This window comes from Carettochelys insculpta, chromosome 2 (assembly GCF_033958435.1).
Source record: "Carettochelys insculpta isolate YL-2023 chromosome 2, ASM3395843v1, whole genome shotgun sequence".
In the NCBI taxonomy this organism is placed as follows: domain Eukaryota; kingdom Metazoa; phylum Chordata; order Testudines; family Carettochelyidae; genus Carettochelys; species Carettochelys insculpta.
This window is the reverse complement of record NC_134138.1, coordinates 243,184,166-243,199,570: the sequence shown is the minus strand read 5'-3', so window position 1 is coordinate 243,199,570 and position 15,405 is coordinate 243,184,166. Positions and strand designations below refer to the sequence as shown.

At 41.6% G+C, this 15,405-nt stretch overlaps 1 protein-coding gene across 5 annotated transcripts in view; it reads left to right on the top strand.

The window, feature by feature from the left end:
- NEBL (nebulette) overlaps positions 1-15,405 on the top strand; it is a 402,240-nt gene that overhangs the window by 363,596 nt on the left and 23,239 nt on the right. The gene's annotated exons all lie outside the window — the stretch shown is intronic.

Genomic DNA, 15,405 nt, shown 5'->3' with positions numbered 1-15,405 from the left:
AACATATTTTCATTTTGCTTTCCAATGTTCTTTTGCTTCTTTCAGTTTTTATTTTAATTATCTTCCAGTTTACTGTATCTCAGTGGCACTTACATTTCAACTCTCATTTTGTTCTGATATGCTGTCTTTTTCATTTAAATCTGCAGGATTTTTTTTAAACTTTACCCAGTTATGTTTTGATTCTGAAGGTTCTTTAAAATGATTGTAGTTACCTGATATTGGATTAATTTAATTGATATCACAATGCCACTTTCTAAAATCCATGATATGCCCAATTCTTGGATACTGCATAGAGTTCTGGTCACCAGAATCTGAAAAAATGGATATATTAAGTTGCAAAAAGTACAGAGAAGGGTAACAAACTTATCAGAGGTACAGAACAGCTTTCGCATGAGGAAAGATTAAAAATCCAGGACTGTTCATTTTATAAAAGAGAATTCTAAGAGGGAATATGATGGAGGTACATAAAATCATGAGTGGTATGGAGAAAGAGGATAAGAATGTGTTATTTACCCTTTCTCATAAGACAAGAACCGGGGTTCACCCAATTAAATTAACAGGTATCAGGTTTAAAACAAACATCACACATTGCACAAAGGATGTTGTGAAGGCACAAGTGATAACTGGATTGAAAACATCAGTCATGTTTATGATTGATAGGTCCAGTATCATCTATTAACCAAAATGGCCATAGATGTAACCCTATTCTCTAGGTATCCCTAAGCCTGTGAGTACCAGAAGGTGGAACGACACCAGGGGATGGATCTTTCAACATTAGCCCTGTTTTGTTCATTCCCTGTGAAGCATCTAGCACTGGTCAACAGGGCCAGCCTTAGGGAAAATGGTGAGCTGGGCAAACTTCTGTTTTGGTGCCCCTCAGGGCCTGGTGCCTCCCATTTCCCTGCCCTCTCCATGATCTTCCCAATCTCTTTGCTCCCAGCCTGTGTCCCCTTTGCCATTAACACCTACCTCCCTTCTGCATCCTGCCCCCTAAGTCCTGCACTGTGCCCCTAGCCCCTGAAAGCATGACCATAACAGGTAATCAGGTGACCCATCTCCTGTCATCCATTCCCAGTCTCTGACAGAGGCTAGGGACACCATTCCTACCCATCCTGGCTGATAGCCAATAATGGACCTATCCTCCATGAATTTTTCTAGTTCTTTGTTTGAATCCTTTCATGTCCCATCTGCCCCCTCCCCCGCCACCCCCAACACACGCTCTGTTTCCAGCCTCACCTGGACTCACCTGCCTGGACTGGCCCATTTTGCTCACTCACATGCAACACTCCTGGCCCTGGCCAGCCCCCTGTGACACTGCCCTTGCTGGAGGCTGGGCAGAGAGGGACTTACTCCATGCATCTTGAGGCTCCCCAAGAGTGGGCGCTGGCTGAAGTCCTCAGCTACCTGGCTGAGGAGGAAGTAGGCGGAGGGGTGTGGGAAGGGAGAAGCCTTCTGTCCCAGCTTGGAATGGGCTGAAGCGGAGTCTGTGCCACAGACAATGAGGAGAAGCCCAAGCCCTTTGTGATCATAGAATCATAGAATTCCAGGGCTGGAAGGGACCTCAGGACATGATTACAGTGGCCTGGACATGTGCTCCATTTACCCAGCCACCAGTCATCTTCTGGGATTCTTACTCATCTTTGTCCCAAACTGGCGATCAGTCAGCATCTTGGAAACAATTTACCCGAGAACTCCAGGGTAGGAGAGAGGGGGGCAGCAGCTGCAGATCAGTGGGTCTCAGGGCACAAAGCAATAACATGTAACAAAGCGGATGGAAATATTGGAGAGATAATCAGCCTTCTTTTTCCCTTTCATGCCAGTCTAACAAATAGACAGCATGGTGAAGCAATGATGTCTCTCCTCCTGTACTGTTCCCCATCTTCTTCCAGACATGATCTTGGCATGTGTTTTGAGTGAAGATGAAGCTCCAGAGCATCTTAGCTTGCAATCCTCCCTTCCCACTCACCTTCCGCCAGGAGTTCAGGAGCTATTCATCTATCACCCCCTAAGATGAGAATGCATTACAGGCTGATAGGGACATAGAACATTAAGACTGGATGTGTAAGGCTAATTTAATTACAAACAGTTGCTTACCTACTGTAGCCACGGACAGCTTCGCCTACTTGCCATGGCCAGTCCGCGTGCTTTTAGATGTTGTTTTGGGTATTCAGACAGAATCTAAAACCCATTCAGACCTACAGTCTCAAATACAAATAGGAAAGCATTAAAAAAGACTCTTTTTACTCAGGGGAAAGAAAGATTCCCTTAGCTTTAGTACTTATCAGGCACCTTCTTTGAGCTGAGACAAAGAATGATCCCTGGGGCATGACTACATAAAATAGTCTGTCTGTAAAGATAGCACATTTTAATTTGTATTGCTGAGCTATTTTGTATAATAGTGGAATTCATTTACAGTGAGCTCCTTTTCTTCCATTTCATAATAGGCCAATGATCACTATCATTAGAATTGTAGTTTGAATACTGCAATGCTTTGAACAAATGTGGGCCTCTCATTCTACTCTATATCACTGCCAACAAAATGTCACTATATGCTGCTTTCCACTACATCATCCCTGAAGTTGATATTTAAAATATTTGTCATGCAGAAGAAACTGTAGACCCACAAAGAGGTACCTGTGCATATTCAGCCAAAGTGATGCACACATAAGACCTTCTCCAAACTAACAAAGTCACTGCTTTTTGAGTCATGGAAGCTCTAAAAAGCCAGGGTGCTGTTACACACTGGATTACCATGCTCATGAGACAGTTGAGTAAGGTGCAATGGAGAAGACCTCATTTGTAGAACTGCTCCCTGTTCTGTCTTTCCCTTTCCCTAATTTTTTGTGCCATGCAGACTTCCTATATTAGGGTTATAGTGACCCTTTTATGTGGCTTCAGCAAAAAGAAAGAGGGCTAGTAAGGGAGCCAGAGTTAGAGTTTTCACTTCCAAGATCCAGACCTCCCCCTCCACCCCAGTGAACAAAAATGATCTTTGTGCCAACTATTGTTATTTTGTTGCTACAATGTTTTAGAGAACCATTTTACATACACAAAGTAACACGAGGTATATATTTTCATGTTATTTTCCCACTTTTCTTACCTTATCCTAACACAGTGCCAAGTTTTGACTACAGGAGTGAATTGTGGAATGCTCTGACATGTCCCGAGTGAAGAAAAAAAACCACACGATCTTTTAACAAACATGGCAGTACAAAACCCAGCCAGGCTGGTGAAAAATCTGCCAGATGGCAACCCTAGTAAAATCCAGTCAGTCTCTCTCTCTCTTTTCCTCCAATTTCTATAGCACAAATCTGCTCTTGAGTATAGAAAAGAGGGTGTCTCTCACTTCTGGTCAGGGAAAAAAAAGTAAGCTCCTGCCATCATCTGTATTTGTGGGCCCCAGATGTGATTTGTAGGGGGATCCAGGGAAGAAGTCTTTGGCCTGATGAACCCTCTCTCTCCATTTCTGTTGACTGAGCTCTGTCATATCAAGATGCCAGTCAGAATGGCACACTATGCTACATTTTCTTTTTCTTTGGCAGCCAGTACAGAACCCATGTTAGGAAGCCAAACCATATTTACTCTACTGTAGTACCCTAAAGTCCAATAATCAAATGTGGCAATGGAAAGGAGGAGAGTGGACTATTGGAAAGAAGTTTTGTGGATCACCTGGCCATATTCTGGTGCATGAGCAGGTTTTCCATAAAATGAAAAGTTTACAGATATATATATCTCATAGAGCTGGAAGAGATTCTCAGAGGTTATTGAGTTCTGTCCCCTTGGCAGTGCCAAGCATCTCCATCCTTCCCCCCCACTTCTATTGGGCCCAGATTCTTAAATGGTCCCCTCAAGGATTGAGCTCACAGCCCCACGTTTAGGAAGGTAATGGTCAAACCACTGAGCTATCCCTCCACCCCTCATAGAAGCACTTGAGTTATGAAAAGAGAAGAGTTTGTTCATGCTCTGTTCATTCTGAGTCATATGTACACTTCCCTTTTCCATCATCATCTTTCATTTATTTCTGACTTGTTATTTATCTTTCTGACTATAAAGAATACTTTTAAATTTATTTCTTGTCTACTCAAGCCTCAGACCAACATTGCCAGCCTGAAAACTAATTGTGAGAAAAATTTCTCTTTTTCTGGCAAAGATAACCACATTAAAGCTTTCCTTTCTTTCTATGTCAGTACTTTCTATGTCAATACTCATATGACTTTTCTGTTTTTTAGGTGAGTATTACAGTGTAAATAGTGGAAAGAAATCAAAATAATCAGTACATCTGATGTAAATTTATTGAAATGATTTTTAAGTGACTGAAGTATTTTTTTTATGATGTGGGTAAAATACACAGAAATAGTATGATTATCTGTTCTATATTAGTTGTTACCACAGTTCTTTCAATGTATACTTTGGATTTGCATTAAACACAAAATGAGCTTTTACCCTTCTGGAAAACCGGGGACCCCTGCAATGTGTTCTCTTTGATGAACTGATTTTTGACAGGACTGTGTATTTCCCTCTACAAAGATTTACTTTCACAAAAAATCCCTGTTTTTAATTTCACCACAAAGAAACTGAGAATGTTTGCTGGATCATGACCTACTTCTTACCCCTTTGAAGACACCGAATACAAGGAGTGGTGGTTTTTCAAGTCAGCTTCAGCCTTTCACACAGACTCCTAAGAAATGTTCAAAGCTGAAGTCATTTCTACATCTAGACATCTAGATATTAAGAAACACAAACATGTATATCACAGAAGTTAGAGCAAGTCTTGTCTACATCCTCAGTGGATTGTATGCAAGCATCAGGGGGTTCCTGGCAATAAGAAAGACATACCAGTCTGTAACAGAGGGAGAAAAGCAAATTAAATTGGCGGTATGTTTTAGAATACACATTCATGGTACACCCAGCAGGCAACCGATGATGCTGGATTTGGGAAAGCTATGTTGCAAATGACAGATTCATGAACTCCTACCATTTCTGGAGGTACTGCTTGACCGTGACCTAATGTGGAATGGACATGAGCAAACACTTGAAGAAGAAGAAAAGATGGTTACCCTTTTCATAATTGGTGTTCTTCAACATGTGTTGCTAATGTCCTTTCCAGAACCTTCCCTCCTTCCACACTTTAGGGCTATGACTACACAGAGCTGTGCTGCCGGTAGCATGATGCAAAGGAGAGCTCTTGAAAATGCAAATGGATGCTCATTTGCATAGTCACACAACTAATTAGCATACTTGCATTGGATCATCCTGCCAGCAGAGGCTGCTCTCATCAGAAAACATGCTGCATAGGTGTGGTTCTGTCGGTGAAAATCTCCTTTGTTGGCTGCTGCTTATCCATGGAAAAGATCAGAGATAAAGGGCTGCTGACAAAGGAGGTTATTGCCGACAGAATCACGTTTTCTGATGACAGTAGCACAGCTGGCAGGGCAATCCCATCAAAGTATGCAAATTAGCTACACAACTGTGAAAATGAGTGGCCATTTGCATTTTCAAGAGTCCTCCTTTGCATCATGTTGCCAGCAGCACGGCTCCATTGTAGACGGAGCCTTGGAGTTTCCAGCAAAATGGAGCTGAGGGTAGAGGGATCCAGTGGTACCTCTTACACTGTGCCATATAGGTGCCATTCCAGAGCTGGTCTACAGATACTGGTGAGGGAAGATCTTCTAGCATAGGTGCATGTGGCAATCATACACACCTAACATGAGAAATGAACATGAGCAAAATACCTTGAAGAAAGTCAGTTACGGAAAAAAAAAGATAACTGTCATTTACACTTTCTTTTTGAAAGTGGCAGTCCTGCAGGGTTAATGGCAGAAAATTTTATGTCCCATTGTACTTCAAATATATCTGTCATAGCTACTGTCTTATATTTCTTTGATGAAGGAGAGAAATCCCTATGACTATTGTCAGCTCATTTTTTCCTCACATAAATAGTCCCTGAAAAGAGAAACAGAAGTTGCAAAATAATACATATGGAAATAAATTTCCATATGGTATAAATACACCAGTTTTTTTCTCTCAATATATGTTTGTTTTCTTGTAAATATTAAAAATAGCCATTCTGGGCTTCTTCCTGCCATCCTTACTTATTTGAAAGTCTGATTGCTTTCAGAGGATCTGTTGGTTGAATAAGAACTGCAGGCTCATGCACTTTTCATGGTAATTTAATTTACACGAATGACAAATTCACTTTCTGGACTGCATTATTGTTTACTTGTTTTAGAACATACTGTTACAAAAATAAGTGTACAGAATGACTGCATTTCATTCATTATGACATTTAAATCTTTGACAGTTCGTGAACAACAAACACCACTTTTTGGTGTTGTTAACAATCAATATTAATGATTTAAACACTATAAAATTACAATTCCTATTGAAAATTCATTTCCAAGGAATACTTCGATGATTATTTCTGTGACTACATTCTGTGAATACACGGTTTATTTGTATATGTTTATAATTTAGGATAATGAAAAATATCCAAACTTCTTATTTTGATTTTTGAAAATTATTTTGTTTTCTGGTTTGAAATTGCATTTTATTTAGAAATTCAAGCTAAATGAAATGATCTAAGCAAAATATATATTTACTTAAATAATTCTGTTTCCACATTTTCAGAATGTGAAAAACTTTAAGATATTTTACCTTTTGGCCCGGTTTGGGATGGGAATATTTTTTTGAAATCCCAAAACTTTTCAAACTGCAGGAAAATCATTTCCTGCTTTACTCTGCCTCACTTATATGATCAGGTCCTCCCCTGGTTCTCCTCATACTTTTCTTATCACTATTTCAGCATTTCCTTGGGAGGATCTTTCTCACCATTTCCCACACTCCCCATTTCCGTTTTCTACAGAGGTCCTATGGGGCTCTGTCCTGGGTCCCTTCTCTTTTCCCGCTACACCTTGGGCAATCTCATCAGCAAACACAAATTCAACTACAGGTTGAACCTCTCTAGCTTGGGACGTGACCAGTGCCAAATGAGAGTTTACTGAACCACTGGAGGTCAGTATTGTCTAGCAGCATTACCAACACTTCTGCTGCTTACTGTGCTCTTAAAACACATTTAGGGGTAAATTAGAGCTAAATAACAGCACAGAACACTGAGAGCCAGGGCTGGTGGCTGTAAACAAACTTGATGGAACCACAGTAAATTTGACCCACCCATGATAAGTGGTCATTTGGCTAACTAAAGTCATGCCTGATTATGGATTTTGCCAGACAAGAGTTCTGGACTAGAGGGGTTCAACCAGTACTATCTCTGTGCTGATCATTAATGGATCCATCTGGTTATTCTAGACCTGTTCCCTTTTCCCAAGCTAAAGTCTCAGCCTGTTTCTCTGACTTCTCCTCATGGCTATGTAGATATCATTTCAAACTCAAAAGGGCAAAACCAGAGGTCCTAATGTCTGCTCCCCAGTCATCCTTATATCATCACCCTGCCCATAGCTCAGGCCTATGACCTGGGAGTCATCTTCAATTCAAACATCTCTTTAGATTCTCACAGCCAGGCATGTCTAAGTCTTGCTGATTCTGTCAGCATAATTTCTCCAAAATATGGTCTGTCTTATCCATCTATTCAGCTAGAATTCTTGTTCAATCTCCCATTACTTGGATCTCAATTACTGCAACAAATTTCTTGTCAGATGCAGTGTTACCCTACTTACAGCTATTCAGAATGCTGCTGCAAAGATAATTTTCCTAGCTCATTGTTTTGACCACATCTCTATTCTTGGCATTTCTTCACTGGCTTCCCATTTTCCACAGCATCAAATGGAAGCTACTTGTGTTAATTTATAAGGCCCTTAAGAGCCTGTCCTCACCATACTTGTCATTTGCTATCAAGATATTGACTCATACCTTCAATCAGGCCATGATATCAACCTCCATTGCCCACTTATTAAATATTCAAATTAGAGCTTCTCTGACTGGCATAGCTGCCATCTGTGTATTTATTTATTTATTTGAAAACTCTTGAGGGACAATTTTTACAGGCTACCACCTTGGCAATCACAGTCTGCTCTTTTCAGCTGCTTACTGTCTGCTGCCTCCCTTTCTTTCAAAGCCATTCTGTAGTTGCTTTTTATTGTTTTCCCTTCTCCTCTCTTTGTAGATACAGAGATATCGAAGGAGAAATATGAGAAACCACTTCCACTAGAAAATTTAAAATGGAGAGTCTGAATTGATTATAAAGTAAAACAAGTAAGACGGTTTTGATATTTCAGAATGCATCTGATGAAGTCTAAAAACACAACAAAGAAAATCACTCATTGTCAGCCCTCAGATCCTTCTTTATACTTCAATCCTGAGTCAAGACTGCAGTGAACTAGTACTAAAGATATACTGCAAATTATGATGAGGAAACACAATTTCATTCTTTATATCTATTACTTTTGTCAAATACACTAAACTGAAGCCCATCATGAACACTATTCAAGTCCATTGCTCTCAGATGAATTACACCCTCTTATGTTATGGAAAATATTTGCCCTTTATTGTTCAGTAGGGCTATGTCTACACACCAGAGCTATTTCAGGGTCCCTCGCTATCCCAAAATAGCTACTCTGCGTCTTTGAAACACTTCCATTATTTTGAAATATTTTTTGAAATAACAGACGGCTATTACAGTTTTCCTGTACTCGTCGTTGCAGGAGGGATAGGGGATGCTTTGACATAGCGCATTATATTAACATTTGACACTGTTTAGACAGCACCAAATGCTGAACTAGCCTATATACAGAAATAAACTCAAAGTTTCCATCTCTTATTTTGAGTTTCAGGTGTTGTGTAGACATAGCCTAGATGAACATCTGAATGCTGCAGAACACGTGCTAACTCTCACTTTCCTGAGTGCTATAGAGCATCTTGAGGAGTCTTACTGCAGCATTCTTCTGCTCAAATATAGTTTGAATTTATTCTGTTGCAAGAGAGATACAAGATGTAGTGTATAGTTTAAAAAAAATGTAATCAGCAAGGATTTCCTCAGCTATCCATTAAATAAAGGAATGAAAGGTAATTAAACTGGGTACCAGATCCTAATTTTCTTTGCCTGCCCATGATATATTGTTGACATGTTCCAGCTTCTATAGTTGCTAAAGAAATTTACACTTCAGAAGAAAACATTTCTTTTAGCTGGAAATGTCCGTTACAGTAAATAGCATTATTGAGTAGATCCTGTGATGCTGTTTGTTTGACTTATTTCTCCTAGACAGAAAGAAACGGAATACGAGGGCAAGAAAATATACTTCCAGTCGTAATGATAGTAGTTGGCATTGGATCTGAGCGTGTGGGCTGCCCATTCTCAGAAGAGCTTTTCTGAATTAGGAGGATACTCTGACCACAGAGTATGAAAGGAGGGGTGATGTTGAGGGACTTAGGTCCGATTGGGGAGAAGAAATCATAAGGGAAGGGATTTCACTAACATCTTGACTCCACTTTCCATTGGGATCAGAACAATGATTATTTGGTGCTTTTTCTTGTCCAGGAGCTGAGTAAAGGGGCTCTTTTGGTTGATGTTGATCTGTCTCTTCTGGCAGCAATAGAGGGCTCGTTCTCTCTTTGGGTCCCTGCATTGCAAAGAGGAGGGAGTGTAAGCTGCTCAATCAGGAGCAGAGTTCTGTAAGAGATAAGAACTGACCAGATGCTCATTCCTATACACTGAGAAACCAGAAAGATTGAAATTACTCTTAGTTTTGAACACATATAGTTAGGGGAGCCTACAGACTTGCTGAACCTCTGGGCAAGGAGTGCGGAGGGGGGTGCTTCCGTGCTCACAGAACGGGTGGGGCTGGAGTGGCAGCCAGCCTTCAGTGCTGCTGAGCCAGTTCTACATCCCTCCCCAGCCCATAGCACCACCCAGAGTGCTCTGCGTGGCACTCCGGCAGTGATTTAAAGGGCCTGGGGCTCTGGCCGCCATTGCTGCTGCGGTAGCGGTGGTGACGGTTGGGACCTGCAGACCATTTTGAATTGCCCACTTTACCCCATTCTTCCAGCAGGCCTGCACATAGCCACATTTACCACTTGCATAAACAGAACAGCCCACTGAATTCAGTGGAGTTGCTCTCACTTAAATCAGTGCTGAATTTGGCCCATGGTATTCAAATGAGTTTGAAATCAGGCAAAATATGTTCGCTGATCCGTGCTCACAGTTACTGGGGCTAAATTGTGCTTTTATCCATTTTCTCAGGAAAGGCCATATCTCGTCATTTAGACGTAGTATATGCCAAAATTGAAAGATAAATTATTTCATGAACCACTTAACCATTAACTTAAGATCATGATCACTTGAGAACACATTAATGAGCAATAATTTTCTGATGATTAAACTCCTATAAAATATCTGTACACTCATACATTGCTAGAATGAAGTAGACACATCTAAAATATGCATTGTTTGTTCTATTACAGTACTCCATATTATTGTCCACAAGTTGCTCCATATTATGAGAACTTCACTGACTAAATCAATCCGTGGCTTCAACTTCACTCTCCCAACTGCCTGACACAATCTGTGCATTTGTAATGGTTTGAATTAGGCATCCCCAAATCACAAATACTTTCATTAAGAACATAGCAATTTACTACCTTGAAAAAATATAACAGGATAGATAGGATGACTGGAAAATTAAAGCTCAATATTTTAATTATATACATAGTTTATTTTGATATGTTACTTATAATAAAATTACCAGTTATAGGAGAATGGTAACCTTTAACACAAGCCATCCATCTCAGGGACAGGCAAGCAGGCTGGGTAAAAGGAAGATGAACATTCTTGAAAAGCAGAGACTGAACATTTGTTGAAGCACGATCCAGGAAACCTGTCCCTGTAGTTCATTTCCTACCCTTGTATACTTCCTGGTTCCTTCGGAAGTAAAAAGTTCAGAATATTACTGCATGCTTGACAATATGTTGCAATACAAGCACAGCCTAATGGTGTGCAGTCTTCCTGTCCTGCCCAGCACCCTAACTGCCAATCAATTCTGCAGTCACTGCAGTCCCACATTAATTAATTCTGTATTTCTTGAGCCCCTCCATAAATCTATTTTGCACTCCTCCTGCCCTGTATAAGTTTTGTACCCAGCCTGACTACTAGATTGGAAGGTTGCTCTTGGGGCCTGGCTTCACTTCTTACAAAACTAAAGAGGTAAATCTCTCAATATCCCTACCAGATGTATTGTTGAGAGCAATCCGAATCATCTAGGCTGCATCAGCTCAGCCACTTGTCCTTGAAGAGACTGACTGTTTGCCTCACTGATAACTTCATTGAATTCAAGCATTCTTGATCATTGTGTGGAAATGTGTGAGAGGAAATGCACCATCTTCACTGGTTATTTTTTTGCATTTAGTGAAGTTTCACCCTGGCATGGGGAATGACAATTAGCCATTTGAGAAATGGTCTAATGTCTTTAAAACCAACAGAGAGATGTTAGACCCAATATTGTTGAGGCTTGCAAACCATGGTTAGACCCAAAACGATTAAACCTTTACTCTTTGGATATTAACAGCTTTGTCACTTATTGTCATGACTATCCATCCTCCCCTAAAATGGGGCTTGTTGAGAAGGTCTTAGTACACATGCATTTCACAGATGTGTAGGGACACTTGTTTTTCACATACTCTCAGTCTGGTGTCAAAGCAAGATGTTGTAGCAGAGACTGTATTGGCGCTCTCCTCCTAGCAAGGTGTAAGGGTAGAGATTTTTCACAGACCTTAATGAGCACTCACTTCCAGTCACTTTCGAGCACTGTCATGTGGCAAATCCAGGCTCTGTTGCTCTGGATGCTCAGGTGCTTTAACCCTAACAGAATCCAACCACTGCTCAATCTCAGAATCCCTAGGCATACTCTTTGGGATAGGACCTTTTGCCGGGTATTCTCACATGAAAGGTAGAGCCCACTGTCTAGATACCGCAGACTCCTGTGTATTTAAACACTCTCTGCCAGAACCCCACCTCACCGTGATGCTTCTGGTTTACAGTTTCTCTCTCTTTGAGGCATGCAGCAGTTGTGAAGCCTCTTCACCCTCACACATGCTCTTTGCTCAGTGTCTAATATATTTGTTATTTTACACTTAATCATATAAGCCACAGGACACCACAGACAATAAAAGCCAATAAACACAATATGCATAGATATTTCTACCTCAGCTTCCTCCCACCCAGGACATTCTTTGGGATGGGTCAGGGTGGAACAAAGCTCTGCTTTAGTGTGTGGCTCATGCTGTATTACTTATTTTTCCTGGGCTAGAGGAAAATGTACCCTGAGCAGAACAGTTTCAGCCTTTGGGAAACATTCATTCCTCTGTTTCAGATTATGCCATTTTCAGCTTCCCACAAGAAAACAAATGCCTTTGCTGCCAAAGTGACTTCCCCCCACTAAACCACTTCTTCTGGATAGGGCCCAGTCTTTTCTCTAGAGTGAACAGATTTCCTGTGGAGTACTTAAAGTCAACGACCCTCAGTGTCAGTCCTGTATCTCTCTGTGTGGGGACTTCAGCCCAACATGGAAGCAGACAGGAAAGGCAAAAAGCTGGACATACAAGATGGCTGACCTGGAACAACGATTCCTCATCCCTCGTCCCCTATTATCCTTCCTCTACTTAAGATACATTGATGACATCTTTATGATTTGGACCCATGGTATAGACACTCTAGAAGAATTCCACAGAGACTTTAACAATCTGCACCCAACCATCAACTTATACCTTGATTACTCCACGTGAGAGATACATTTCCTGGACACTACAGTACAAATCAAGGATGGCCTTATCGGTACCACACTGTACCAGAAACCCACTGATTGCTATACTTACCTACACGCTTCTAGCTTCCTTCCTGCACACATAACTAGATCCATTGTTTACAGTCAAGCCCTTAGGTACAATCACATTTGCTCTGATCCTACTGACAGAGACCAAAAACTACAAGATCTTTACCAAATATTCATAAACCTGAAATACCCACCAGAGCCGTGTCTACACGTGCACGCTACTTCGAAGTAGCGGCACTAACTTCGAAATAGCGCCCGTCACGGCTACACGTGTTGGGCGCTATTTCGATGTTAACATCGACGTTAGGCGGCGAGACGTCGAAGCCGCTAACCCCATGAGAGGATGGGAATAGCACCCTACGTCGACGTTCAATGTCGAAGTAGGCACTGTGTAGTCGTTGTGCGTCCCGCAACATCGAAATTGTGGGGTCCTCCATGGCAGCCATCAGCTGGGGGGTTGAGAGACGCTGTCTCTCCAGCCCGTGCGGGGCTCTATGGTCACCGTGTGCAGCAGCCCTTAGCCCAGGGCTTCTGGCTGCTGCTGCTGCAGCTGGGGATTCATGCTGCATGCACCGAGTCTGCAACTCGTTGTCGGCTCTGTGTATCTTGTGCTGTTTAGTGCAACTGTGTCTGGGAGGGGCCCTTTAAGGGAGCGACTTGCTGTTGAGTCCGCCCTGTGACCCTGTCTGCAGCTGTGCCTGGCACCTTTATTTCGATGTGTGCTACTGTGGCGTGTAGACGTTCCCTCGCAGTGCCTATTTCGATGTGGTGCTGCGCAACGTCGATGTTGAACATCGACGTTGCCAGCCCTGGAGGACGTGTAGACGTTATTCATCGAAATAGCCTATTTTGATGTCTCCACATCGAAATAGGCTACTTCGAAGTAGGCTTCACGTGTAGACGTAGCCCAGGAGAAATAAAAAAACAAATCTACAGGGCCAGATGAATACCCAGAGACCAGCCACTCCAAGATAGGCCCAGAAAAGCCAAGAACAGAACACCACTGGTCATTACTTACATCCCTCAACTCAAACCACTGCAATGCATTATTAAAAACCTACAATTTATCCTTAATCAGGATGCAGCACAGGCTTGTTCTCTCCTACAGACAACCTCCCAACCTGATGAGGATTCTCACCAACATCCACAGTCTGTACCGCAGGAACACCAGTCCTGGGGCTTTTCCTTGCAACAAAGCCTGCTGCTAGCTTTGTCCACATCTATTCTAGCGATACCATCAGTGGACCTAACCAGGTTATTCACAGAATCACAGGCACAATCTCATATTCCTCAACTAACATCATATATGCCATCATGTGCCAACAATGCCCGGATGCTTTGTATATTAGACAGACCTCAAACTCTCTTAGACAAAGAGTTAATGGGCACAAAACAGTCATAAAAACACTCCTGATCCACAAACTGGTCAGCCAACATTTTAATGGAGTGGGCCATTCTGTTAGTGACCTAAGAGTTTGTGTCTTACTGAAGAGGAATTTTCACACTACTTTGGAAAGAGAGGCTGCTGAACTCTCTTTTATATTCAAATTTGACACATTAACACATGGTTTGAACCGGGATATGAATTTTCTGGGTCATTATAGGGGCTCTTTTGCATACTTGGCTTAATCTAATTCTTGACTCCCCCCCCCAGCCCCTCTACTCTCTGATTTGCTCACCTTGATAATGTTTTTTCTGATTTGTCAACCTTGATTTCTATTTTTAGTTCTCTATGCCTTAAATATTGAGTCTGTTCTGATATGGCTATGGTCTGAAGAAGTGTGTCTGTCCCACGAAAGCTCACCTAATAAACCATTTTGTTCATCTTTAAAGTGCTACTTTACTGCTTTTTTGTTTTTATACAAGATGGAGTTTGCAGCCTGACACAGACTGAGTTCACATCTCCATTCATAAATTGTACAAACATTCCCAAATCGTCACAAGGGTCTGTTTTATTTGATATTTCTGCAGCTCTTCGACAATAAACCAAAGTATACAGTTGTCACCTCTGGAATCTTAAAAAGTTGGTAAAATCACACTACCAAGAAAGGTGCATTTTTCTATGAGACAGAAGGATGACGGTGGACAGAGCCTCATTGATGTCAGAGGGCAAAGGAAAGGAACAGAAATAACTAGTTACATTTTAACTGATGTCTGTGCTTGGCCAGGTGTTGATGAAGTTAGAGTAATCTGAGGGAACCTGAGTACCCACAGTGAAATAGTCTCAGATACTTAGATGAAACAGGCTGTGTTTAGATTGCTGAGAACTGTTGGCAAAAGACATGCAAATGCATGGCTCGTATCCCCAGACAACAGTTCTGTCAGGAGAGGATTTCCCAACATCCACATGGGGCCAAATGTCAGGTAAATCCCCTCTGCCAAGACATCCCTTCTTCCTTGTGAAATGAGGAAGACAGGGATGTCAGCAGAACACTGTCGACGTGGCTGATTTCTGCTGAGAAACCTCCAGTCTCCTGACAGAAACCTGCAGTCTAGCCATAGTGTAAGTCTTTAGCCTATGAAAGCAATTGGATGTACTAGAAGCAGCAATAAAATGGTTAACAGTGTTAAGATATTTCAGCTCTGTTTCAGTTTTAGTTCTGTCTTTTTTCATTAACAAAAATCAGAC